Genomic DNA, 27,829 nt, shown 5'->3' with positions numbered 1-27,829 from the left:
AGATTATCTCCATCACAAGGATGGAATTATTTTTCCAAAATGGTGTATCATGTCATTTGCTGAGTTTCTCCTAAACTGTGGAATCCAAATCAGACCATGAAATTTATGCCATAAAATAAAATGTTTGCAACTCATTTGTTTCAGACTTTACTATTTAAACATAATAAAAAAATAGTTGTAATATCAAACATCCACTCTTAGTCATCTGAAACTGTCGCTTGTTCTTTTGTCAGCACCACAGAGGGGACTTGGTATCATATGGAATTATTAAAGGCTCATTGGTTTGTGTTTAGAAGGAACATCTAGTATCTCTCTCCATGTGTATTTTGTCAATATAGTTTTCTTACTCATCTCTCTAGATATTTTGAGTAGAAGATGTTTTCACTAATGCAGTCTCTGACCTAGAATGAAGTCTCCATATACTGAGTATGCAATATGTCTTGTGGGGAAAAAGTACCCTACTAATTTCTGCAAAAGATTGCCAAATGCTATCACTCACATCACATTAAGGCTAAATATAGCCCTTGGCTCTTCCAAGTAGCAAACCTGCCTGGAGCTTCCCACACATCCTGTGGAACAAAACCCTTCTACCGATGCTGTAGAATCTCTGTAAATGATTATCTGCATCCCTTGCAGTGGGGTAGAATTCATAACTCTTCCATCTGCCTGTGAAGAGATGAGGAGGCACATTGTTTATGCATGCAGAATCTTCCCATCTCCTCACATGAAAGATTTCCTCCACATTATCAGTCAGAAAGACTGAATGAGTGACAAACCAAGACAGTGATCTCCGGGCTGACAGTGCCAGAAGAGGGACTGTCAATTGGGAGGGTGAAGTTTGGACCCCATCAGGGTAAACAAAAAAACCCACACAATATGGGTGAGAACATTTTTCCTTCTTCCATTAAGATCAACTCAAATCCAGTTCTCCCCATTAAGCTATCAGTCATGATTCCTTTCCGTCCCATCCTCCTTGGTTCTACTCCATGGGATTTATTGCAGTCTCATTTTCAGAAACAATAGGACCAAAACCTGAAGAGGGATAACTGGAAGGAACCTTATTTGCATAAATGCACTGTCCTACTGAGAAGTTCTGTGGGTCACAGTCAGAGAGTTCCATCCCTATTCCACGCCATGCTTGATACACTCTCCAGGATAGGCCACTCTTGTGTGGTGCCAGCTTTGTGCCCTGTATTTTTGGACTAAAATTTTGCTATAAAACTGTAAGAGAAGGAAAGGTTTTGAGTGCTATTGAAATTTGCTTACCTATAACACAGTGTGATCTCATGCATAACTCAGTGAAATGGAAACCAATGAAACATACTTTCCTCATCAGATCTGCCACATAATATTTATTTAGATGGCATAATCCAGCCTGAATATTCCATACAAATAATAATGTCTTTGCTGTAATACAGTACTTTGTACTGCCAATGACCTGTGCACTCCTTTCCTAAACTTTTCAGTGTATCTCTAGAAAATAACTGTACAATTCTTGTAGTACTGGAGCATGAAACATGATCAGTGTTGCCAATAAATTATCAGAAAAATAATCTGGATTATTACATCATTTTCATTTAGATTTTACTCATGAATTTGCTTTAGATAGATGCAAAGCTATTTCATCAGCTCCAGGTCTGTGGGACCTTCTGAATGAATTCTCAGCATGCACTGAAAAATAAGAAATAAAACAGTCTTCTATTAGTAAATTGATTTTTTCCTCAGGCTTTTCTCTTTCAAAATAGAATCTATTTAACCCTAGCTTGCATGAAAAAGCAATTTTTTAACTACAAGCTGATATATCTTTTGTCTCAATCCTAGTCTAATAACAAATGATTCAATATTGTGCTTTTAATGTTTTATACAACCGTGTAAATGTAATCATCCTAAATCTCTATAATCAATGCATTCGCTTTCAGATAATGTAGTATATCCATTTACATCTTCAATTATAAACTGTAAAATAATGGATGTTAATGTACCTGTCAGCAATTCAAAATAGTTCTCAGATATGATGATGAACAGCATTTTGACAGCAGCTCAGATACCTTCAAAATTTACTGAAACTTTGAGCGTATGTGCCGAGTCTGACCGCTTTCATTTTTTCCTCTGTTTTCTTTATATTAGTGTCTTTTCAATTTCTCAGTTGCTTTTTGAAGCTCTACTTTTTGCAAGTTTTTAATCAGAAGAGAAGTCTGCGCTCAGTTCAGTTCTCTTCTTTAACCCTCTCTTCTAAAAATTGTTATTTTTGCCATCAGTCTCATTCAACTGTAATTATACTCATTTTAGAACTGGGCAGGAAACAGTTTTTATGTCCTATGAAAAAAATTTCATTCCTAACACTGGGTTCCTTCCCCAGGGAAATTCGTATACCCAGAATTAGGCTCCTGCATTCATGTTGGCCTCTGGTCTGCGATATCTAGGTGTTCCACCATGCAGGTCCAGTTGCAAGATGCTCAGCACTAAGTAGATATGAACCATTGTTGTAAAAGGGATGGGACCCAGTACTTCTCAGCTCAGCAGGTTTTGTGCTGTTCCAGAAACTTCAGGTCACAGGTCTGACATTCACATAGTTAAACAATACAAAGAATGGGATATGAATAACCCTTTCATAGCTAGAGCTATGCAAAACTAATGACTCTTTAGGCAGGGAGCTACATGCAGCTTTAACAAGCTCTGCACGTATATAATTAGCTGATGTGAATGTGACATGGGGAAATTATATTTTAAGTTCACTGCAAATGTAACCTACTTTGTCAGTGTTATATGCCCCCCTTTGTGCCTAATCCATAGAGGATGAGTCTGTTATAGCCCCCAACTACAGACTTGGATCCTTAATTCACGCAGAAGAGACTTGTGCTTTCAGCTCTAGCACTTCCTAGTTCAATTTCCATTTCTGGCTAAGATGGTGGCACTCACATAACTGGGGACTTACCTCACATTTGAATTGCATCCAGTACTTAATTTGTAATTTGAAAGAGGCACCGGAGCTCAAGCCATTTCTTTACATTCATTACTGATGCACCGAGCCCAGAGGTGCTGCGACTTTGAAGGGCCAAGCCTAGATGTGCCGGAGCTCAGTCCTGGAACCAATTAAGCACTGTATGCAACCAACTGGCCACAGTGTGTTACATGTCCCCCTCTGTGCCTGATCCACGGAGGCTGACAGTCCATGACAGGTCTCAGCTTCAGAGTTTGGCTCTTTAGCTTAAGCTATAGAAAAAGCTCATGCTTTTTATCTCTGGCAGTCCCTTGTTGAATCCCCAGTGTGTCAGCCAAGATGATGGCCATAGCATAGCCAGCCAGTAAGTCCTGTTTTCAGTGGGTAATTAAGAAACCATGTTTATGTGGCACACTGAACCTAAATTATGTGGCAGGGTCCTCCCTCCCACCAATGAAATCAATAATGGAATGCATTTTGTATTATCATGGCAAATGTTGTAACTGTTTTGTGATGCCACCAATGGGGATAGAAAGGGATTGCCTGACTAACTTTTATGCATGACCTATACTAATTCCTAAAAAGAGACCTCCACATGTGAAAGGAGTGTTTTGATCGATAGGAATAGCTGCAGAGGGAGATTTTCAATTTTGAGGTTAGGGATGTTGGAGCTGGTAGTAATGGGAGATTTGGAGGAGGCTAAAATTATGTACAGGGGAGCAGGATAAGAGAAAAATATGAAAAAAATGCACCTGGCCAAATATAACTCTAACCTAATTTGTTCCAGCCCCAGGAAGTCAGAGAGCCTAGGGAATGAGCGGTTTTGCAGTGCAGGAGATGCCTGTGCATCTCCTAGTGCATTACTTTCTTCCAGGAAAACATAAGGGCTCCTAGACAAACCATATTCCTCCTAAACAAATTTATTCTGACTTACTTCTTTTTTTTTTTTGATGGTTTATTGAATCGTTGTTTCCTGTAACCATAAAACCCCATAAAAATAGAAAAGCAATACAATGATTTTACTTTGCCTTGTAATTTGATAAATCATGTGTACTTGTCTTCATTATATGAAAAGTTGGTGATGTATTTTTTTCTTTTTAGTACAAGTTGGATATAGTTACCACATTTCACTGAAAAAAAACATCTTGTGTTAAAATATGATCTGTACTAACGGTAAGATCCACTCTTCCTTGGATAGTTTGAACACAGTTTGTCAGTGTTTGAAGATAAAGTAGTTTTGTTGCTGTTCTTGTGCTGGGAAGTGAATAATTTTGTCTGATTGTGCATTTGGGAGGATCAATAATAAAAACTGAGTTGATGATGAAGGAATCTTTCCTTTAATGTTTTCACTTATTAACATGCTACCCCCAAGTTATTTGTCTTTGGGTAACTACAAACATTATATTGCTAATCACCTATTTTTAAGTAGTCCTGCTGAAGATTAGTACTAAATCTGGTTGAAAATTTTCCACTGAAACTGTTTTTGGATTTTCTACTACTGAAAAGTTTCACAAAAAGTGTCTACTTTTCATATGCAATTTTGCCTTTTCGACTAATAACCAAATACTCTAAAATTGAGAATTTTGGGTTGCAAATTCTCAGTCCAAACCAGAAGTTTCAATTTGGAAATACTGCTGTGGTGCCTCATGTCCTGACTCTCCTCTGTGGGCTAGGGTCCCCAGCTGGACTACATTTCCCATGATGCACCATAGTAACATGACTCCCATGAAGCACTGCAAGAGGGGAAACTGTGGTGCATCGTGGGGGATGTAGATCAGCAAGAGCACTCAGCCCATAAAGGAGACTGGGGGCACGAGGCAACCAAACTACTACTCCCATGAGGCACTAGGGCAGCATTTGTGAATCAAAATGTTCACTTTTCAGGTGAAAGGTTTTTGATTTTTGCCAATTTTTTTCTGAAGATGAAAATCCAAAATCCCTTCTGGTCAGCTCTAATTATCTCACCAGAGAATACCTTCCTAAATAAGCCTGTGCTTGAATGATGGAGGAATAAAATTTTAATAAAGAAAACAGTTCTGTTTTAAACCTCCATGGAAAAGTTTTTTCTCTCACTGACAAAGACCAGGATGTAGGTGTCATGCCTCATGGTTAGAGCAGGAATCAGTGGTCAGGAATAGGAGCCCAGCGTCAGAGTTGGAGTCAGAAGTTAGGAATCACAGGCCATATCTACAATTACTGGGGATTGACGCAGCTGGGGGTCGATTTAGCGGGTCTAGTGAAGACCCGCTAAATAGACTGCAGAGCACTCTCCAGTCAACTCTGGTACTCCACTACAAGAGTAGTAAGGTAAGTTGATGAGAGAGCGTCTCCCATAAACGCAGCATTGTGAAGACTCCGCAGTAAGTCAACCTAAGCTGCGTCAACTCCAGCTACATTATTCACACAGCTGGAGTAGCATAACATAGGTTGAGTTACCCCAGTAGTGTAGACAAGGCCTGTGCCACAGGTCAGAGCTATGTAACCTGGAATGAGACAAGGCAGGAGCAGGGCTGGCACAAAGTTGGGAATAAGAAGACACATGAGCTATCATGGCTGTGGGAAAATTCTTTGAGCAACCATCAAACTGTTGCTGGGATTATGTGTTGGTCTGATGATTCTTCCCACCAATCAGGCAGCCTAGCCAATCAGGCAACCTACCAGAGGTCAGTTGCACTCATTAAATTGCCTGCAAACTGGCTCTGCTAAAGGACCCAATTCCTGACATTTCTCCCCACCCACTTGAGGGTGCCTCATGGCCCAGTTTTTCCAGGTACTTCTAGAAGAATTCACAATAGATTTGGGGTATGGATGTTCTCTACTGCTTCTCAAGATTGCCCAGCTGGATTGTAAGCTTCCCAGTCCACCAGGTACGGGAGCCTTCCCATAACTTGCTAAAAGTTGAGGATTTTGTGCACCACATACACCTGTCCATAGACTGTTTTAGGATCTTGATGTTACCTTTAGAATTGAGATGTGGAAATGGGGGGGGGGGGAAATCTTCAAGCTCTCAGAGGAGCTGTACCTTGAAGGCCACTGGGTTTACCTGTTCTATAATCTTGAAGGGGGGCAGGTATTGGTAGTCTAGTTTGATGGATGGGGGCTCAATGTAACAGTCTGGCCAAAGATTCACATCTTGTCTCCTATGGCCAAATTGGGAGCAGCCTCCTAGTCTTGGTCTGTGTGGTATTCATAGGCTGCTTTGGTGGACTTCAAGTGTTCCTTGAGCTGCCACTGCACCCAGTGTGAGTGGGAGGCTAAATTTGTTGCAGCCAGTACTGGGGAATTTACAGGTAGGTCTGGGTGGATGTGGGGGAGAAAGCCATAGTTTGCAAAGAATGAGCTATGTTGGCCGGAGGCATGCGGGGCATTGTTATATGTGAATTCAGCATACCACAGCAGAGGGGAGTCAGTTGTCCAATGTTACTCAGAAAACAAAGAAACTGCTCCAATATTTGGTTGACTTTGTTTGCCCATTAGTCTGAGGGTAATAGGCAGACAAGGCAAGGGACTCAATGCCAGAGTCTAAGAAATTCCCATTAGAATCAGGAGATTATAATTCCTGTTGGTAACCTATGGTAGTGGAAGATATTTTACAGAAAGAGTTGAACCATCTCCAATGCGGTAGGAACATTATGGCATGAGAGGAAGTGCCATCTTTGTTACAAGAACAACGGCAACCAGGATTATCAAACATCGCTGAGAGCACGGCAATTCTACAGTGAAGTCCATTGATATACTGGACCAAAGCTGTGGAGGTGTGGGGAGAGGCTGAAGGAGACCTAGGAGTTTTGATTATGGGCTCTTGGTATGGGTACAGAGGCAGCAGGACCTTACATAATCCTTAATGTAAAGTCGAAAGCCTGCCCACCAGAAGCACCTCAAAACCAGATTCCAGGTCTTGAATTGGCTAAAATGACCTGCAAATGGTGAATTATGGCATAATTTCATCCTGAAGCCTAGGCTGTGCCTCTTGAACATAAATACAACCCTTCTGATGGAGGAGGTTATTCTGTAAATTGTAATTTGAAGTCAGATTGGGGACCCACATCATGCAAAGTCTGGCGGATCAGGGTTGTGAACGGGTTGTTGGGGGATCAAGAAACAGATGGAGAATGTCAGACTACCATCGATCATCCTGTTGACAAAGTTGGATACCTCAACCATGATAGCAGAGTGCTCTTCACCAGATTCAAGGAATTTGTCTTTGTGGTATAGGCCTTCCACCTTCCCTTTTCTTATCCGGGGCAATAGGTTACCACAAAGTCAAAGAGAGAGAAGAGGAGGGACCAGTAGGTCTGGTATTGGTTAAGGTGTCTATTTACTTCAAGTTTTTGTGATCTGTCAGGATTTGGAATCGGGTTCCTGATAGCCAGTAACTCCTTGTCCCAAATGTTGTAATTTTTTTTCTGACAGGGTTAGTTTTCAGAGAATAAAAAACTCAGGGATGTTGTTGGCTGTGGGGCCCACATATTGAGATAAAACTGCATGTGTAGCAAAATTCAGGGCATTGGCCTCAATCATACATGGGATCCGGGTGAATCAGGATGGGTGCTGAACTGTGTTCCCTCTAAACTGCATGGTCGGGCAGCCACCCAGGACTGATCCAAGTGCTGAACACTTGATTAGCAGAGCTGTGCACATCTACCACCGTGTATTCAGGTGCCCCTCCTCGCCACTTCTTTTCAGCCATGTTGCTCTTGCAGCTCCTCCTGGGACCATTCTTCTGGCTGCGCAGAGAAGGGGGAGGGTGCTGATGTAAGGGTATCTGCCTCCCTTGTACCCCCTTCTCCACAGAGCAGGAGAGAGGGCACAGGGCTCAGAGCAGGTCAGAACGAGCCTTCTGGGTGGTGAGTGAGTGCTTTAAAGGGACAGTGCATGGTCTCTGAGACTTCCCCAGCAGCGCGCGCGCACACACACACACACTGTTGCTGGTACTTCTTGGTACTTCCTGCAATGCACATATATTTTCTGTAATTTTATTCTTCAAAGTGTGTTTTTAGTTTTTTTGTCTGATCTATGCATTTCATAATTTTTATTTCTCTTACACTTACATTTGAGTAGTGAGTTCTAAAATGCCTAACCTGTCCTGGCTGGAGTAATTATCCCTAGGGTAACTTTTTCAAGTTTTATATCATATCCAAGTTTTTTGTTTCTACTGGTGGCGACATCCACACATTACTTCAGTGCGCATAATAAAACTTTATTCTGTACATGGATGGAAAAAATTAGAGGAAACGTTGGGCTGAGATGAATGCCCTCTTCAGTCAATCAAAGGCTGCCTGAGCCTCTGTGGACCATGTGAACTGGGCCCCCTTTTGAAGGAGCACCACTATGGGTGCAACTAGGCTAGAGAAAAATTTCATAAATTACCTGTAGAAATTGGCAAACCCTGGAAATCTTTGCACCTCACATGCATCCTCGGAGCAGTCAATAAGATATTGACACCACTTGATGCAGGTCAAATGGTGAGTTCCTTGGCAAAACAACATAGCCCAAGAATTCCACTGTGTCCTTATCAAACTCAGATTTTTTGATTCTTGCATACAGGGGGTTTCAGCAGTCTCTCTCCAAGAAATGTACACTTGATGAGGGTGGAGAGTTTGAGTTTCAGAGAAAATGAGGATGTTGTCCAGGTAAATAATAAATTGTTTCAGAGTATCCCTAAAGATGTAATTTATAAAATTCTGGAAGGTTTGAGACCTTGTGCAACCCAAATTGCATAACTAAATACTCGAAGTGGCCATACCTGGCACAGCAGGCAGTCTTCCACTTATCTCCTTCCCAGATCCTTACTAGGTTATAAGCTCCACAGAGGTCCAACTTTGAACACCTTGGCAGAGTAGAGTCTTTCAAACAGCTCATTAATAAGCAGTAAAGTGTACCAGTTTTGCATTGTCATTTTGTTCAGATCTCAGTAGTGCACACAAGATGCCATCCTTTTTGCAATTAAGAAGTACGGTGCTTCCTGCTGGAAATGTGGAGGGGCAAAGGAACCCCTTCCGCAGGTAGCTCTGGAGTGCCTGTAATTTGGACTCAGTGAGGAAGCAAATGCACCCAAAGGGAACCTCTGTTCCCAGATGGAAGTCGATGGAGCAGTCATAACAGCGATGGAATGGTAGGGTATAAGCTTTCTTTTTGTCAAAGATGTAGGCATAGTGTTGCTATTTAACAGGAATTCCCGGAGCCATTGGAGACTGTGGTGGTTGCCAAGGTAGATTTGGATCCTGTCTTTGTGTTTCTGAATTCTTTGGATGACCGAGTAAACCACAAAGAGTTGCTGGTCCCAGGTCAGTGCTAGGGAAACAGGATTGTCAGCAAAACAGGCACTCAAAACATACCAGGTCTGACTGCCAGCAGGTGAGCAGGTCATAGGCAATGAACAGTGGGATACCAAGAACTACTGATTAATGGAATGCACAAATTAGCCCAAACAAGAGGATTTCTTGGTGGCCTTGAATGCTAATTTCATCTATGGGAGCCATCTGGTGAGTGACCAGTCCCAAGAAAATGAGTGACCCATATATGTACTCCAGTAACTTGTGGAAGTCCTTACACTTGGTGGAGTTCTTGTGTGCTTGGGCAAAGTCCAGATACATGAGATTGCCTCGGGTACTCAAGCCCACCAACCTAGATGCACTGATTTCAGGATTCACAGGGTGCCTGAGAGACAGGGGGAGTTGGATTGTGTTGGATGCTGATTGCCAGTACCTTTGTGATGACCAGATGAGAATTGGTGTGTGTATTTGCTGAGGAGATGAGAAGGGCATCAGCCCAGCCTTGATGCCCTGTGAGTTTCCAACCCCATTTCACAGGGCTTCAGGGAGCAAATGTATTCCAGTATGCCACCAATATATTCTACATATAGATTTTCTAAATGCCACGTTATCACTACTTCTTTCCCAATATTAATTTTCCATGTAAGCACTTGCTGTAGTAGTCAGAGGGGTGCTATATGATCAGAAATGAGAGGTAAGATGGTTGTTACATTAATGAATGGCAGAAGAAATGGTCTATAAGCCAAACCATTAATAAGTGGTCCACGCTATGAAAATGTTTGTGCACCTTTCATTTACACTCTATCCTGGCCATTCCTCCCTTGCCTTTGCTTCAAAACATATCCTGGCAAATCCTTATACTTGCAAAACCACTATAATTCAAATCCAAACTCCAGCTTCCCTCAGCATCTCAGGCATAATTTATATTTAAATAAAATGTAATTTATATCCCACTAGCAGATGCAAACATTTTGCATGAAGCATAAGGGAACATTTCTAAATGAAAATAATTAGATAATAGTTCTATTTCAAGTAAAACTATGAATGTATTTTCATGATGGACTTTATAATTTGGTGGACTTTGGAGCTGAGTAAACTAAGGTATGATAGGCTCATGAAGGGAGCTGTGATTCAGTGCATTATTAATGGAATGAAAATTCAAAGGAATTATTCTGAACATTGAATATAAAAGAATGGAATTTATTTTCAGCTTCATGTACAGTTAAATGTTAAAGCTTAGTTGGCTGAATGGATATGTGGGGATTATTTGTACACAGAGTCCTTATTCATGTTATGCCTTTCCACTTGCTAACAACACTGAATTTATTCTATGCTTCTTAACAAGATTGTTTCTGCCCTTTTGTCACCACTATAGGAAAAGGCAGAATGAAGTGTCTGTCATGTGTTTAAAAACCTTGTGTAAGACATTTTGATTTAGAAGGCAGTTTCAGAAACAGATAGAGAGCTGTGTTTGCTTTAAGTGGAGGGATATCCTCCTTATATTGAGCTGAATCTGCTGGTCCTACTTAGTTTTCATACGGAGCCCTGCATGTTTTAATGCAGTATTACCAGCCCCATGTATCCCAAAATCATGAGATTATTAATAATTAGTTTGGGTTCTTTATTTGTTTTTTTGTGAGCCTTTAGATTTCATGTTTAAGCTTTTCTCTGTAATCATGAAGATGAGACACTACCAAAGGAGAAAAAAAAAAGTTGTTGCCAGGTGGTTCCATGAGAATCTCAACAGGAGCTGGGGCTTTAAGAATAAACTACAAATATTGCAAGACTTGCAATAAAACAAGACTTGGCAACAACATTAATGAGAGTGTTTCCCTGAATAAAACCAAGGTAAAAACTCAGCATTTTCTGCTTACTATTGAATTAAATGCATAAGATTATACAAAAATAATGGTCTGTGGTGCTTACTAAGAAAAGGGAATATCAATATAAAGTATTATAATGGCCTAATGTTAGGGCTGATCAAAAATTCTGTCAAACTGTTTTGAATAGAATATTGGTTTTGATTAAACAATTTTTCCATGAAAAAAAATCTCATCTTACCATGGAAAATTTTGACATTGCCCTCAAAAAACTGCATACCTGAAAACCAAAAATCTCTTTGGTTTTCAATGTTTTTGAAAACCCAAAACATTTCAATCAGAAATATTGTCATGGTGCCCCAAAGGAGATGTGGTTCAGGAGCCTCAGATCTCCATTCTCCTTAATGGGGTGGTGTCATAGGGTGTTCCTCTGAGAATCGTTTCATGCCTTAATCACAGACCATGGCCACTCCAGGTCTCCCTTCACCACCACCACCACAGGTGCTGGAGAGTTACTGAATCGTTCTTTATCATCCTTTTCCCATCTACCGAGGCAAAGGAGTAAATCTAAATGATTCTATTCCCCAGTGCCAGAATAATTCCTTGGAGCCATGAGCAGCTTGGAGCCATGAGCAGCTTGATGTAAAATTAGAGCAGCCTTCGAGGTGTCCTAATTTATGCAGCGGTCAAGCTGGCCCCTGACCTGTTCTAAGCTTTAAGCCACCTTTGCCCCCTGAACTGAGTATAGCTGGACCCGACTACAGAATCTGGCCTGAGGGCTTGATTCTCCTCTTCCTTGTATCCTGTGTACTCATACTTCTGCAAAGTGTTTGCAAAATGCTATACTTCTGATTTGGTAGCATTTTATATATGCTCTGCACAAGGTTTAAAAGCCATGAAGACTCAGGGCCAAGATAAACATGCTAGTAATTATTATGCAGTCCACAGTTGCAACCGACATCTACTGAAACACAAACTATGACATGACTCCATTTTATAGGAGATTTTTTTTTCCTTTGCTCACCACCCTGCAGCTAGTTGTTTCCATTTACAAGTGTAAATGTGATAAATCAGATCACTTTGAAACTGAGCTACTAGGTGCAGTTTTGATAGCAAGAGGAAATAGCTTCTCTCTGAACAAACAGTTTAAGATATTCTAAATATGCTCCAGCTTCAGAGGGCAGCCATTTCTGTATTATCATTTCCCTACATCATTCTAAGTGCGCTATCTTCTCTGACTCCTGTGACTAAAAGCCACTTAAACTCCCTTATGTTCTTCAGTAGACCAATATTGGCTTCATAAATTCCAGCCTTGGGGCAGAAAAGCACCTAAGTACATGTGTAATTCCATACTCCTTCAGGACTGCATTTAAGCGCATGCTTAAATCCCATTTACTTGGATTGGCTCAAATGCTATCCTGAGTAGGGGTGTTTTCCCGAATGAGCGCCTCCATCATCAGTATTGAGAAAAAACAATGAGTTAACAGTTCTAACTCATCATACACAATTCAGAAGGCTATACAGCTAGGATTTTTGGAGAGGTAGTATTAAAAAAAGGCAATGTGAATAGCCCGGTTTTTGGTGGACAACTTATGTACTGCTATTTAATATTTTTATACGTGTTAGAAGATCTGTTCACAGAGCATGTTGGATTTTTTATGCTTGCATTTGCATTGTGGTTGTCTCCATCTCTCTGCAACAATTCAAAATTACACAAAGCCATTTATTATAGTTTAATATGCAGTTCTCCCTTTACCTTAATTTAATCCACTAGTGAAACTCTCATCTGTGACAGGAATTATAGTCTATTAAATGCAAGTTTGCACTGGTTACCAAAAGATAAATCTTTCCAACACACAAAATGTATGCTTTAATCTAAGAGAACAATCATATTGGACTTTGATTTCTGCCATTATAAATGCTAATACTGAACAAGCTTTTCTCTTTTAAAAATAGCATGCTGCAAAGGCGTTACACCAACATGGCTTTCCTATGCAGTTCTTGTTATGGAAGTGGGATGACAAGAAGTATGATATAACCCCCTACCTCTTCTTCTACTTAGTGCTGCCCCGCTGTTTTCCACAAATGAGGTGTAAATTTTAAGTATGAATCAGGCTGGCAGCAAGAGCAGTCTCCTGGGCCCCAAAGGAATAACCCATATGCGATCAACAAATATAGTCTATAAATCACTATAGCTGGAATTCTAGAAAAAGAGATATTGATGAATAACACTTGGCATACAGTATTCCATTGCAGAGCATTGAGCACTATTTATTTATACTATGAAACATACAACCTACAGTGATTCCAAAGATCCTCTACCCTCTTCACTTTGCATGTGGTTCATGGTCCATCACTCCCTGTATCCCACATATACCTCCTGAAAAAAGGGATTATAATATAATTCTGAGCATTTAATAGCTCTGTACAGAAACTAGGGGCCCTGCATGTGAGCACAAAGCATGAAGAGGTGGGATGATGTATATTTTGCTACTTTGATTTATTGGCATGTCAAATTACTTTATTTTTCTGGGGTGAAGTGTTATGCTGCTGAGTGTTTTGTGTATTCCTAGGTGGATTGTGGCTATAATTAATTGTCAAGATGTCTGAGCTTCTGTACTGATTATCTGTTTAGTTTTATATATTTTAAATCTAAATAAAGAAACGTTTGCCATCCTTTGCCACCTCTGCATGATCTGGGCACAATCCATGTAGTTTTTGGTGTAAGGACTACACAAGTCTGGTTCTGCTGCCCTGTTTATGTACAGCAGTGGTTCTCAACCAGGGTGTGCAGAGTTCTTCCAAGGGGTACATCAACTCATCTAGATATTTACCTAGTTTTACAACAGACTACATAAAAAGCACTAGCAAAGTGAGTACAAACTAAAATTTCATACAGACAAAAAAAAAAGTAAGCAATTTTTCGATAATAATGTTCTGTGACACTTTTGTATTTTTAGGTCTGATTTTTGTAATTAAATAGTTTAAGTGAGGTGAAACTTGGAGTATGCAAGACAAATCAGACCCCTGAAGAGGGTACAGTAGTCTGGAAAGGTTGAGAACCACTGATCTACAGTACCAACTACGGGGTGAATTTCTCCTGCTGTTTTGGTTTTATATTCTCTGTGATTGCCCGTTATGGCTACTGATTCGTTAGTCCTCTGCTCACTTTGAAGTGTTACCTGCTGTATTGCTGATTTAATATTTTATTTACATATGCTATGTTTGTTTATTGAAGCATGGAAGCAAGTTTCCATTTGGGACAGGGTATATAAAGTAGTTTTTGCAACCTGAAGACTTTGTGATCCATAGACAAAAAGCTTTGTTAATGTTAAAGGTTTTTAAATTATTCCCTACTTAAAACAGTTAAAAGAATGTCAAATGTTTGGAAACTTTCAATTAAATGTAATTAATGACTATTAATTTTCATTAGCTTAGTTACAATGTACATTAGATAACTAGATTTTAATTCAGCCCTACTGTATTGTTATGGAATATGGAAGCTTTATGGATATTAGTTACAATTTAACGAATGTTATCTCCTCAGTAGCAATTTCTCCATATGTTCTTGCATTTGAACTGTTCTCTCATGTACCTTTATTGCCTGAAAAAGACCGACAGTTCTCCAAAGCAAGGTGCTTGTCTTTAGAAGAGGGAGGGCTAGCTCAGTGGTTTGAGCATTGGCCTGCTAAACCCAGCGTTGTGAGTTCAATCCTTGAGAGGGCTACTTAGGAATCTAGGGCAAAAATCACTACTTGGTCCTGCTAGTGAAGGCAGGGGGCTGGACTTGATGACTTTTCAAGGTCCCTTCCAGTTCTAGAAGATTGGTATATCTCCAGTTATTATTTCTAGATGTTTTGTAATCTGCAATGTACACCTACATCAATCAATCTACATCCGATGAAGTGGGCATTCACCCACAAAAGCTCATGCTCCAAAACATCTGTTAGTCTATGAAGTGCCACAGGGTTCTTTACTGCTTTTATCAATCTATTTGTAATACTACCACCGTTAAATTAAGGACCACAATCAACATGCTATTGATTTTTCAGCAGAACTCCTCGCTGACACCACAGTGTGTTCCATGGACTTCATTTGTCCTAGAGTTTTTTTGTATAGCCTATTGCCACTGTATATAGTGGCACTCTTCCCAAATAAATTCAAAATGAATGGTGAATTAGTTATTGGTGAAATTCACCTTCATGCAGAAGGCTAGCACCAGGTCTATGACCACATAAATCCAGCTTAAGCAATTAAGACTCTTGATTAGTTTGACCTCCTCTGGAAGATCATTTCATGGTCAAAATCCCACAACTGAGAATGTATTATCTCCAACTCCTATGTGCTTCAGCTTATTCAAGGGAAGCAAAACGGTCTATTCAAGTCATGGATCTTGACAAGGTCATTGATACAACTGGTTTTGAGCAGATGATGGCTTTGAAGATCAGGATGAAGGCACTAAACTGACAACAGAAGAAGTCTGGAGCACAAGGGTGATATGTTCAGTGGCCTGTCCCAGGCAGATACATTCTGCACAAGCTAGAGTTTCTGCAGTGCTTCTAAGAGTCAGATTCTTATTAGGTCGCATGTGACAATTGGGCCTACAAATTTACCCCAATTGTGAGCTCAACTACAAAAAGTGAGTTAAAGTTTATAAAATGTCACAATAACTTACATCAACAAATTTTTGTGAGAAAAAGCACAAAAGTCGAGTCTGAATTAGTGAAAACAAAAAAGGCCTATTGATATTACTGTGTTCAAATAATACTGGTAAACAAGAAAAGCACGGGACTGGAAATTAATGGACCTAAACTGGTATGGCAGAAATTAGGCATAATTAACAAAATGATGGGATGGGCTATTCCACCTATAACTCCCTTCTAGGGTCCTTCAAAAGGAAAGACTTTTTGGAGAAACTAGTGCAAGAAAAAGCTGTCTGACAACAACTGATGGTTGGAGACAGATGAGCAAGAAAGGAGCAAGTTTTACCATCATGGCTGCCACACCCATCATCTTCTGGGTCCACAGGATCTATTATACCACTGTTAGACCTTTGCCCTCCTGATCTTGGAGATATCCAGAGCAGACCAGGCTAGAGAGAGGACCCAGATGATACTGTAACCCCCACCTGTTTTGGCTAAGTTCTGAACACACACCTTGTTTTTCCTTTTCCTCCCCCACTTATTTCTTCTTCCTATTCTTCTTCTTTTGCCTTTGGTCTAATATGAGTTTGGCTTAGCTGGCTGAGACTGTATATTTTGCAGCATTGCTGTGAGCCTGTGACCAGAACGAGGCCACTAAAAAGCAATGGCTGACAAAGTCTGATCCTGCTACAAGTTTGTTATGTTTCAGAGTGGCTAATAAGACTATATGACATGCAGTTCAATCCTGTTTACTAGAAGAGTAACACACAAAGTTGAGAGAACTGCAACAGGTTTATTTTATACTTTATATTTCAAATGCTGTAAAAAAATTTCCTTTTTCTGTATCTTCAATAAAAGCTTTAAAAGGATGGTGTTTGCCATGGTACTAAGCAGAGTGGAGTCTCTGTATGTCAAACCTCATTTTAAAATGTTTAATACTAGGCAGCTTTGACTATTTGGGCCCATATATTTCATCAAAATTATGACAACAGGCCCAAATGTACCAACTTCCTGGGGCTTACCTTTATTACCAAGATTGACAAAACAAAATAAAGCTAGTCTTAAACTACCTGCTGTGTTTGGCTATCACTAGAATTTTCTTTGAAGGAGGTGCTGAATTCTCGCTGCTTTAGAGATAATCCCATCCCTTAGTATATTTTGGGATTGAAGAATACTAGAAACCATCTGACTGGACATCTGAATAAATCAGCAAAAATAACTCTGCAGTATTCCAACACCTGACAGATTGAGTTCTCCTAAAATGACCCTCCCTTACTTAGACCTTATCACCTTCGGACAGTAACATATAGTCATGTTTTTATTGACTTAGCAAAAGTACTATTTTACATGCTAAAAAAAAAAAACTCTTGACAAAAAACATTGACAGGCAAGATTAAGATGCTGCATTTCCACAAACTTGTGTAGCTTTCTCCAAATCTTTGACAGAGGCTAAAAAAAGTTTACTGGTATTTGGAATGGACATGCTTTCACCTTTCCTCCATGGTGGAGTAAAAGGAAGGATTAGATGATACAATTGTTTCAGCACAATTTAGTACATAAAAACAATTCCCTCATTTTGCCCTCAGAGACTTCTGCTACACTGATTATTTTGTACTAAGGAAATTAAATTCTATGTTGTAAATTATAAAGGTATCTGTTTAAGTGTAATTTCTAGGATTAACTCTTTTAGGAGGGCTGATTTGTTCAAATGACAAATTCATAGATTCTAAAACCAGAGGGAACCATTGTAATCTAGTCTGACCTCCTGTATAACAAAGGCCATAGAACTTCCCCAAAATAATTACTAGAGCATAGCTTTTAGAAAACATCTAATCCTGATTTAAAAATTGTCAGTGATGGAGAATGTCATGACCCTTGGTAAATTGTTCCAATGGTTAATTACTCTATTAATTACTCACTTATTTCCAGTGTAGATTTGTCTAGCTTCAACTTCTAGTCACTGGATCATGTTATACCTTTCTCTGTTAGATTGAATAGCCCATTATTAAATATTTGTTACCTACGTAGATACTTACAAACTGTAATGAAGTCAACCCTTAATATTCTCTTTGTTAAACTAAATAGGCTCAAGGAGCTCAGTCTATCAATATAAGGCCTATTTCCTAATCATTTAGTCATTCTCCTGGCTCTTCTCTGAACCCTCTCCAATTTATCAACATCCTTCTTTAATTGTTGGCACCAGAACTGGACATAGTATTCCAGGAGCAGTTGCACCAGTGCCAAATACGGAGAAAAAAATAGTCTTCCTATTCCTACTCAAGATTAATTTTGCATCCCAGGATTGCATTAGCTCCACCATGACCCCCAAATCTTTTCAGTCATTGCTTCCCAGGACAGAGATCCCCATCCTACAAGTATGGCCTTCATTCTTTGTTCTAGATACATACATTTAGCCCTATTAAAATACATATTGTTTGCTTGCATCCAGTTTACTGAGAGCTCTAGATCACTCTGAATCAGTGACCTGTTCTCTTCATTATTTACCACTCCCCCAATTTTTGGGTCATCTGCAAACTTTATCACTGATTATTTTATGTTGTCTTACAGCTCATAGGTAAAAATGTCAAATAGCGTATAGTGCCAAGAACTGAACCCTTGGGGAACCCACTGGAAACAGACCTGCTTTAATAATGATTCTCTGTTTACAGTTACATTTTGAGACCTATCAATTGGCACAGATTAAATGGATTATAAACTGGCTATATTAATTTTATATCATTCTAGATTTTGTAATCAAAATGTTTTGCAGTATCAAGTCAAATGCTTTACAGAAGTCTAAGTATACCACATCAACACTATTAAGATTACTAGTTTGGATGATAAAGTTATCAGAAAAACATCAATTTAGTTTGACAGGATTTATTTTCCATAAGCCAGTGTTGAGTTGCATTGATCACCATATCATTCTTTATTAACTGAGTTCTGTATCAGCCACTCTATTATCTTGCCCATATTTTGTAAAAGCATTTATGTAAAAATACCTTAGTTTGTAAAGATTGCTATAGATCAGTGGTTCCCAAACTTGTTCCACTGATTCTGCAAGGAAAGCCCCTGGCGGGCCAGGCCAGTTTGTGTACCTTCCGCATTGGCAGTTTTGGCCGATCGCAGCTCCCAATGGTCGCGGTTCACTGCTCCAGTCCAATGGGAGCTGCTGGCAGTGGCACGAGCTGAGCCACTGGGAGCCGTGATCGGCCGAACCTGCAGATGTGGCAGGTACACAAACTGGCCCAGCACGCCAGGGGCTTTCCTTGTGCAAGTGGCAGAACAAGTTTGGGAGCCACCGCAATAGATTTTTCTGGGAAACAATTGTTTTTATTTATTGTGCATGAAAAGCAAGGATCTGAAAGTGATGTGAAGTCCATATTGTAACATTTCTCTTTTAATTTATTTATTCAATATAATTTTAACTTTTATGGCAACCTCCACACTAGTATGTCAAAGCACTTTTTACATGTTAATTAAGTTTGACCTCTTCCCCTTATATGCTAGAGGGGCCCCATGTTTGAGATGAGAGACATCTGATACTTTAGCACAACTATTTTCATCTAGAACAGTTGCTTCATGTTACTTTGTTTGTGGGTGAAGTTTGCATCTGCAAAATTTGTGCCCCTATTTCTGAGCTTACAAAATGAATTGCAGGAGTAAATCTGAGAATGTGCACTTCTAACTACAGTAGCACCTCAGTTTTATGAGCACCAAACTGATGAATGACCAGTTATACAAACCATTTTTCTCCAGCAAAAAAACAAGAAACCTGAAAGTTGTCAGTGACTAACAAATCGACATCCCTTCACATTCCACTGGAAATTTCTTGCAAGACAAGAGGAAAGCAATGAAGTGCATACTTCTGCATCTTATGCAATCTACCAACTGTAATTGAGATGTTCAATTTTATGAACGTCTCAATCCCCAATTAGTTTGGAAAATACAGATTCTGCTACATCTGATTTGGGCCCAAAATTTAACTGTAGGCATGAAAATTCATGTTCAAATTGCACCTCCCTTTCTGAAAAAAAAAAAAAGTCCTTTTCAATGTGTAAGAGCCCACTGGGTCTTCAGAGGGAGGAAGCTTAGATAAAGAGGGTCACTACTGCAACAGCAGCATTTAACAGTGTGGGAATGTAGAAATCACACACATGCAATTTGTTTCCACAAGATGACATAGCTGCTAAAGTTGGAGGTTAAGCCTTTCTCTCTCCTCAGATTCTTGGCAACAGGCTTGCCATTTATTGACAGCTTTGTGTGTGTGTGCATGCACAATGCAGTGTGGCAGGCTCCTGGCGACCCCAATCCACATGAAAGCCTGACTGCAAGCAAGCCCCCCCTTGTAGAATTGCATGCAGCTCATCATCGATTTCTGGAGTGTTGCACTGTGGGTAGCTATCCTATAGTTCCTGCAGACTCCCCCACCCATTGGAATTCTGGGTTGAAATCACAATGCATGATGGGACAAAAACAGTGTCGCGGGTGGTTCTGGGTAAATGTCGTCACTCAATCCTCCCTCCGTGAAAGCAACGGCAGACAATCATTTCACGCTCTTTTCCCTGGATTGCCCTGGCAGATGCCATAGCACGGCAACCATGAAGCCCGTTCAGCCTGTTTTCACTGTCACCGTATGTCTACTGGATGCTGCTGACAGATGTGGTACTGCAGTGCTACACAGCAGTATCCTCTTGCCTTTGCAAGTTGGCAATGACAGTTACCAGTCATATTGCACTGTCTGCTGCTGTCATGGGTGCTCCTGGCTGGCCTCGCTGAGGTCGGCCGGGGGTGCATGGACAAAAAAGGGAATGACTCCCCAGGTCGTTCCCTTCTTTACGTTTTGTCTAAAAGTAGAGTCAGTCCTGCCTAGAATATCAGGCAAGTCTACTAAAGAACCAGAGAGGCAAACAGCCACTCTGGGTCAGAGCCCCAGACATCCCGCAGAAATGATGAGCTGCATGCCATTCTAGGGGATGCCCCTGTAATAACCCCACCTGTTGCTTGAATAAGAAACACTGGAGGCAGCCTCCAGCTGCTATGATAGTCCAGGCAGGACTGAATCTCCAGGAGACAAAGCTTAAAGAAGGGAATGACCAGGAGTCATTCCCATTTTTGCCCAGGCGCCCCCAGCCGACCTCACCGAGTCCAGCCAGGAGCACTCACGGGATGACAATGACAGTAATCAGTCCTATTGTACCGTCTGCCATCAGGGAGAGGAGAGGAGGAGATGCTGCTGTTTAGCGCTGCAGCACAGCGTCTACCAGCAGCATCCAGTAGACATACGGTGACATTGACAAAAGGCAAGAAACGATCTTTTTCCCTTTTCTTTCATGGGGGGGGGACGGGGAATTGACGACGTATACCCTGAACCACCCGCAACAATGTTTTTGACCCTTCAGGCATTGGGAGCTCAGCCAAGAATGCAAATGGTTTTCGGAGACTGCGGGAACTGTGGGATAGCTCGAGTCCTCAGTCCCCTCTCCCTCCCTCCCTCTGTGAGCGTCCATTTGATTCTTTGGCTTTCTGTTACGCTTGTCACACAGCACTGTGCTGAGTCCCTGCTGTGGCCTCTGTCTATCATAGCCTTGGAGATTTTTTCAAATGCTTTGGCATTTCATCTTTTGGAACGGAGTTCTGATAGAACAGATTCATCTCCCCATACAGAGATCAGATCCACTATCTCCCGTATGGTCCATGCTGGAGCTCTTTTTTGATTCTGGGACTGCATGGTCACCTGTGCTGATCAGCGCTCCATGCTGGGCAAACAGGACATGAAATTCAAAAGTTCGCGTGGCTTTTCCTGTCTACCTGGCCAGTGCATCCGAGTTCAGATTGCTGTCCAGAGTGGTCACAATGGTGCACTGTGGGATAGTGCCTGGAGGCCAATACCATTGAATTGCGGCCACACTAACTCTAATCCGACATGGCAATACCGATTTCAGCGCTACTCCCCTCGTCGGGGAGGATTACAGATACCGGTATTAAGAGCCCTTTATATCGATATAAAGGGCTTCACTGTGTGGACGGATGCAGGGTTAATTTGGTTTAACACTGCTAAATTCGGTATAACCTCATAGTGTAGACCAGGCCTCAGATACCCTTAGGAACAGACTTTGCTTCCTTGAGATCTTACCACCTATCACTCTTTCTGAAAGACAATCTCATCTGAGGTAGTTGGTAAAATTAATTTGTGCCAGGCAGCCCTTCTATATGCTTCCTGGAATAAATGCATTGATGCCACGTCCACACTCTGAATCTTTTACGTGCTGAAAACAAGCACAAAACAAAGACTTCAGGCCCCTCACAGCAGTTAGTTTTAGGGATAGCTGTCAGTCAGATGGGGTGCTGTGTGGCCTCTGGCACCCTCTCAGTGTCTGAGTCTAGCAGCAGTAGCAAAAAAGTAAATTTTCCTATATGACAGAATGGTGGAAACTTCAGGGGGAAATGGGGTGAAAATTAGGAGACTAAGGGAAGGGTGAGGGACTCAGGAAAACTGCCTCCCCTTAAATTATTCTCATACCCTTTCTAAAACTCCCTATGAAACCCAGGGACTGCATTTTCTATTTTTATGAACATGGCAGAGAGATTTTTCAGAATAGATCCAACTTTTATACAGCATTAGAAGTTCTCTCCAACTTATTTCTCATTGATTCTAGTATCTATACTAGCTGCTGCTGATATAATAGAGACCTTGCTCTCCTAATACAAACCTGGTTAATCTGCCCACTTTGATGTAGGCTGGCTGGTGTAACCTGTTCTACTGCTGAAGAGAATATTTTATGACCCTGTCACACGATTACAAAAAAGTAAATTGCATGGTGATAAAAACCTGGGTAGCACACAATGTTTCAGTGCAGTAGAGGCATCTTTTATATTCGGTAATTGTAAACATCTGTATAAATCTCACTTAATAAAGCACCTCCTGAAATATTGGAAGATGGTAATAATATGGGCAAGAACCTTACTCCTAATAAAATTGTTAATGATTGTTAACACTCTGGCAAAAAGGAAATAGACACATGAATTTCTTTTACCTTAGGAAGTCAGTGTTTTAATTCCAGAGTACAGCAGAATGCCTTTGAAATATGATGGAATTTACCTACTGAAATCTTAGTTCAGTTGTAGGGATCTGACCCTATTCTACACTTCAACTGGAAGCTCTTTGGGGCGGGGACTATCTTTTTGTCCTGTGTTTGTACAGCACCTAGCACAGTGAGGTCTCTGTCTGGGGATCCTAGGCACTATGATAATACAAGTAATTAATAATAATTCTATGAGTCAGTTCAGTTTCTTACACTTTACCCATCACTGTGGTATCTGAGTGCTTTCCAGAATAATGAAATTATACTGATAGCTATACACTAATATCCACAAACTAATATCCTAGCCATTGCCCCATTTCCACTGGAAGAGGAGAGGGTTGATAACAGGAATGTTTGCCTCAGTAAGGGTTCTGGTCTCTAAACCTCTATCTCTGATGTTGGTATTGCAAGAAGAGAGTTAATGTGCCAAAGCAGCAGAGTGGCAAGCCAGAAACAAGGGCAAGAAGAATCTCATGGTGGGTAAGATAAGAGAAACTGTATGACATGAGAAAGGGAAAAGCCCTTTTAAATAGACATATTTTAAGCATCAGAAAATTTGCTCATGGGGAAATATCATCGTGTAGCCTTGAAAAGTGAATTTTGTAATGTATTATACCACTGTGGATTCAGCTCTGGATGCTACAGTTTCAAGCTCAGAGTGAAAGTCACCTCTGCCACTTGTTTCAGATTTAGAGCAAGTAGGAACACATGAAGACTATGGAAAGATACACATACATCCAGTTACAAATCTAGTCTGCCTTATAAGTTTTATTACAGTCACAAGCAACATTACAATTAGCCAAGCATATATAAATCCTACAAATACCCATGCACAAGGTACAAGTATGGTCATACTCTTAAGCCTATGGCCTAGTATTGCTAAGCTAAAAATCTTACAGGCCTCTGCCTGTAGGCCTTGCATTTTAGCCCTGCTTTGCTTAGATACCTAATGCACTCATCACTTCCAAATACTTGTCAGTCTTATACTTCTATGATCCTACAACTTAAATCTATTTAGCATACAATGATTATATGACATGGTATGAGTAAGTCAGACCATCACACCACACACAATAAATGAATGATAACCTGAACGAATTGGCTACAACTGTTTGTAGCAACAAACAGCTATTAGTAAAAATTGTAGCCAGGGAAAAATATTCATTCCTTTGACTCAGTTGTGACATGTAAATATCAGTTTTGTTGAGGTAAAGTGGCAGGATTCTGCTATCAAAAGAAAAAAAAATCTTTCCTTTTAAGGGGATTAGTCTTCACATGTGCAAATTTCTTTCCTATATGCCAGAGGGACAAATTATGAGGTTAGTTTAAGTAAGTCTAGAATGAGTTCAAGTTAGTGTAATTTACTTCTTCTGACCCCACCAGCTCTTTAGATTCCTTTGACTGACCAAATGACCAACTTGGACATTCTCCCCCTTGCCCCCCTCCCACATCTGGTTTTGTCTCCTTGCTCCTTTAAATAACACCTCTGATTCTAGTCAAAACTTGGAGTTTAAAATAGTCTAAATTAGTCCAAGACACTGAGGAATTCAGAAGAGAGGGATATAGCAAGAAAAGCTACTAATAGGACGATCTAAGGTGGTTTAAGTTAAGCTAACCCATCCCCATGGACATTTAGAACATATCTTGTGTTTGATTTTTCTCTCTACTTTAAACTAGAAATTGGACCAGCAGGTGAAGTCCTGGCCCCACTGAAGTCAATGGCAAGACTCCCATTAACTTCAGTGGAGAGAATTTCATTTTGTTTATGATGAAAGGAAGATCACAAGGTTTTTCAATCCAACCATTATCTCACTAGCTACTAAACCCCAAAGTTTGAAGAGTGTTTGCTTGAGCGACACACCCAATGCTGCATACAAGGGGTTGCAGCTGTGCAAATCCCCATCTGACATGTATTCATTTGAGGTCTGGGCTAACACGATTAATGTCAGTAGCAAAAATCCTATTGACTTCAAAGGGATTAAAATCATTTATGTTTTGCATTTTCAACTAATGGCCACACAAACTTTGTAATGTGGGCCTGAACTCTCCAATGCTTGTTGTTTTATTTACATACCAGGTCTGAGGGAAGAGTATCTGATATCTTCCTATTTTCTCTCTCATGTTGAATACTCCAGTTATGTCTGGATTCAGTTGTCTGTTTTCTAGAAAATACAATTCCAAAATAGCTAGCTTGCTATCTTGACACACAGTTAAGGTGACCAGACAGCAAGTGTGAAAAATCAGGACAGGGGGTGGGAGGTAATAGGAGCCTATATAAGAAAGACCCCAAAATTGGGACTGTCCCTATAAAATCAGGACATCTGGTCACCCTACACACAATTAATTGTCAAAGCCCCATCACTGAATTCCTTGTCCTCTCAAAGATGCTTCCTAATGTGCTGTATTGAGAACTGTATTGGACTTGCAAGATATCACTTTTTTTCCTTGTCCTGCTTGCAGGCTAGGGGCTTTGTACCGATGTGTGTGCTCAAAGTCAGACCGGAAAGAGCCAGCCTAGAAAATGGTGGCTAAGTTTTGGCTCTCTGCCTTAGGGAGCAGCCTGCTTTGTGTCTGTTTGGGGTTCATGTGTGTTATCGTTTGAATTCTAAGCAATCAAGTAATGTTGTCAAAACATAAAACTACTTTTGCTGGAAGGTTAGGTCTAACTTCTCTGCACTTGTGCTGTGAATATAACACCTAACTCTTCCAGGTCCTCTCTTTTTTAAATACAGTGCTCAGAAACTGGTCATGTTAGTCTAAATGAGGTTGTGTACAAGTCTATTGCAGAGTGCCAGAATATTTTTCTGCTAGTGTTTTTATGCCCTTGCTTACATAACCTACTTATGTTTGACTTCCTGATCACAGCTATGTATGAAAGCTACATGATTCTCTATGCTAGAACTGTTCCTAAATCTTTGTCCTAATAAAAAAAAATACTAAAAATGAACTGAAAAGAATTAATCTAACTTTTTAAAACCCAAATAAAGTTTCAATAAAGTTCACAGCAGGTTTATTATTATTCTTCTTAATAAATTATTTATATCATCATAGTTCCTAAGAGGCCCAGTCATGAACCAGCACTCTACTGTAATTGAATTCATTTGCTGTGTTCCCTATTGTTTATAAAGCTGATGGAATAATCCATAGCAAAGAACTTGATAAATTTATCCTCTTGGTTTTCATACTATATATTAGCATTTTCCAGCTTTCCCTTGGATTGGTTCATTATTCAAAATTGGCAAAATAATCTCTGCAAATAATTCTTTATCTGTATATTATTCATCAGCAGTTAAACTGAGTATTCAATATCCCAAATTCAAAAAGTGAGTTATTTTAGATTTGGTTGGACGTGAGACATGAGATTGCTGCTGTTCCCTGACTTGGTGAACATAATGGTTAGAATCAGTTTTCCTAATGAAAACCCTTGGGTCTGAATATTCAGAATTTACCTACTCTGACTATTCTGTAATAACTTAAAATTATTTTTTTCCATAAACATTGCTACCGCTAACCTCATTTCACCAGAATATTTACAAAAAGTTAACAGAAAAGAGGTGTGAACACAGATGACATGAACTTGTTTTTATTTGAGCAAATATTCACAAAAAAGTCATTTGCCCCAGTCTAGCTAGGAAACCCTTAGAATACCAGCATTTTACAGACTACATGCATGTGAGAACTTAGACTGTGGTAAAAAAAAAAAATCTAAAGTGACTAAGGATATGTCTAGCATTAAAACACTAGTGCAGCACAGCTGCAATGGTTCAGCTGTGCCGCTGAAATGCTTTGAGTGTAGACACTACCTACGCCAATGGCATAGGTAATTCATCTCCTCAGGAGGCATTAGCAAGGTCAAAGGAAAAATTCTTCCATCTACCTAGCATTGTCTAGAGCAGGAGCTATGTTGGTATAGCTACATCTCTCAGAGGCTTTGGCTAGACTTTGGCTCCCAGCGCTGGGGCTTTGACCACACTGGCGCTTTGCAGCGCCGCAATTTGCAGCGCTGGAGAGGGTGTGTTTTCACACCCTGCTGCAGCGCTGCAAATTTGTAAGTGTAGCCAAGCCCAGAGATATGTATTTGTCACACCCCTGAGGGATATAGCTATACTGATGTAAATTCCTAGTGTAGATCAGCCCTAAGTATTTTAGGGATTGGGAATTAGACCCCTTAAACACTTCTTTTCAAAAGTGCCTTTTACTCTGAAAGCCAAGTCCTGTAGTCTTTACTGAAGCAAATCTCCCAGTGATTTCAAGGGGAGTTGAAACATTATGCAGTTTGTAAAGGAGTCAATCTACCATATAAGCCATTATCAAATCTACCTGCAGCTTGAGCAAGTTTTATCTTTATTAGGGCAAATTGTGAACTCCTGACACTTTTTTTAAGTCAGTCCTTACTCCAACACTGCTCTTTACTTCAATAAGAGTTTTGTTTAAGTAAGGAATCAAGTAAAATAAAGTGAGCAAGGACCTCAGGATTTTTACCATTAATTGATCATTCTACTCAGCATTTACAGAGCAGTTAGTTCATAGTGATCTATAGGCTTAATCTTTAAGAATTCCTACAGACAAAGGAAGACTAAGTGTACTTTATGAGATGGTTCCCACATCATCTGCTAGTCTGATTTAAACAAAGTGACAGTAGAGAATAATTTGATAGAAACTACATAGCAGCTGGCCCTGGGATAAAATGATGACATGACATTTAAGCAAGTTGTGTGAGAGTTTGGGGGAAGGGGTTGTTTGTTCTATTTCTATACCCAGTTATAAGTAACAAGAGTTTCAAGCCCCAAATGCTACTAGAATGACACTAAAACTATCTGGAACTGGAACTATAACTTTTGTCAAGCTGAATGTCACAAAGGTGCAGATCACTTAAACCAGGGGTCCCCAACGCGGTGCCCATAGGTGCCATGGCACCTGCCGGAATGTCTAAGTGCGCCCATGTACTGGCCGGCAGACGACCATCCGCCAAAATGCCGCCGACAAGCAACATCATCCAGAGGCTTCTGGATGACGCTGCTTATTGGTGGTGACATCTATTCACGTTGCTGCTTGTTGGCGGTAT

The 27,829-nt window shown here is 40.3% G+C and overlaps 1 long non-coding RNA gene across 2 annotated transcripts in view; it reads right to left on the bottom strand.

The window, feature by feature from the left end:
• Nucleotides 1-966: 966 nt before the first annotated feature.
• The window catches only part of LOC120396552, a 33,473-nt gene continuing 6,610 nt past the window's right edge, over nt 967-27,829 (bottom strand). The window contains exons 2-3 of one of the 2 annotated variants that reach the window (XR_005593219.1): nt 13,083-13,239; nt 967-1,671 (exon numbers count right to left, since the gene is read on the bottom strand). This is a non-coding gene — a long non-coding RNA (uncharacterized LOC120396552). Of the gene's footprint in view, nt 1,672-8,097; nt 9,236-13,082; nt 13,240-27,829 lie in introns of those variants that run through there. The other variant, XR_005593220.1, reaches the window with a different exon arrangement.

Source organism: Mauremys reevesii, linkage group 2 (assembly GCF_016161935.1).
Source record: "Mauremys reevesii isolate NIE-2019 linkage group 2, ASM1616193v1, whole genome shotgun sequence".
Lineage (NCBI taxonomy): Eukaryota > Metazoa > Chordata > Testudines > Geoemydidae > Mauremys > Mauremys reevesii.
Note: the sequence above shows the minus strand (reverse complement) of the source record. Positions and strands in the feature narration are given on the sequence as shown.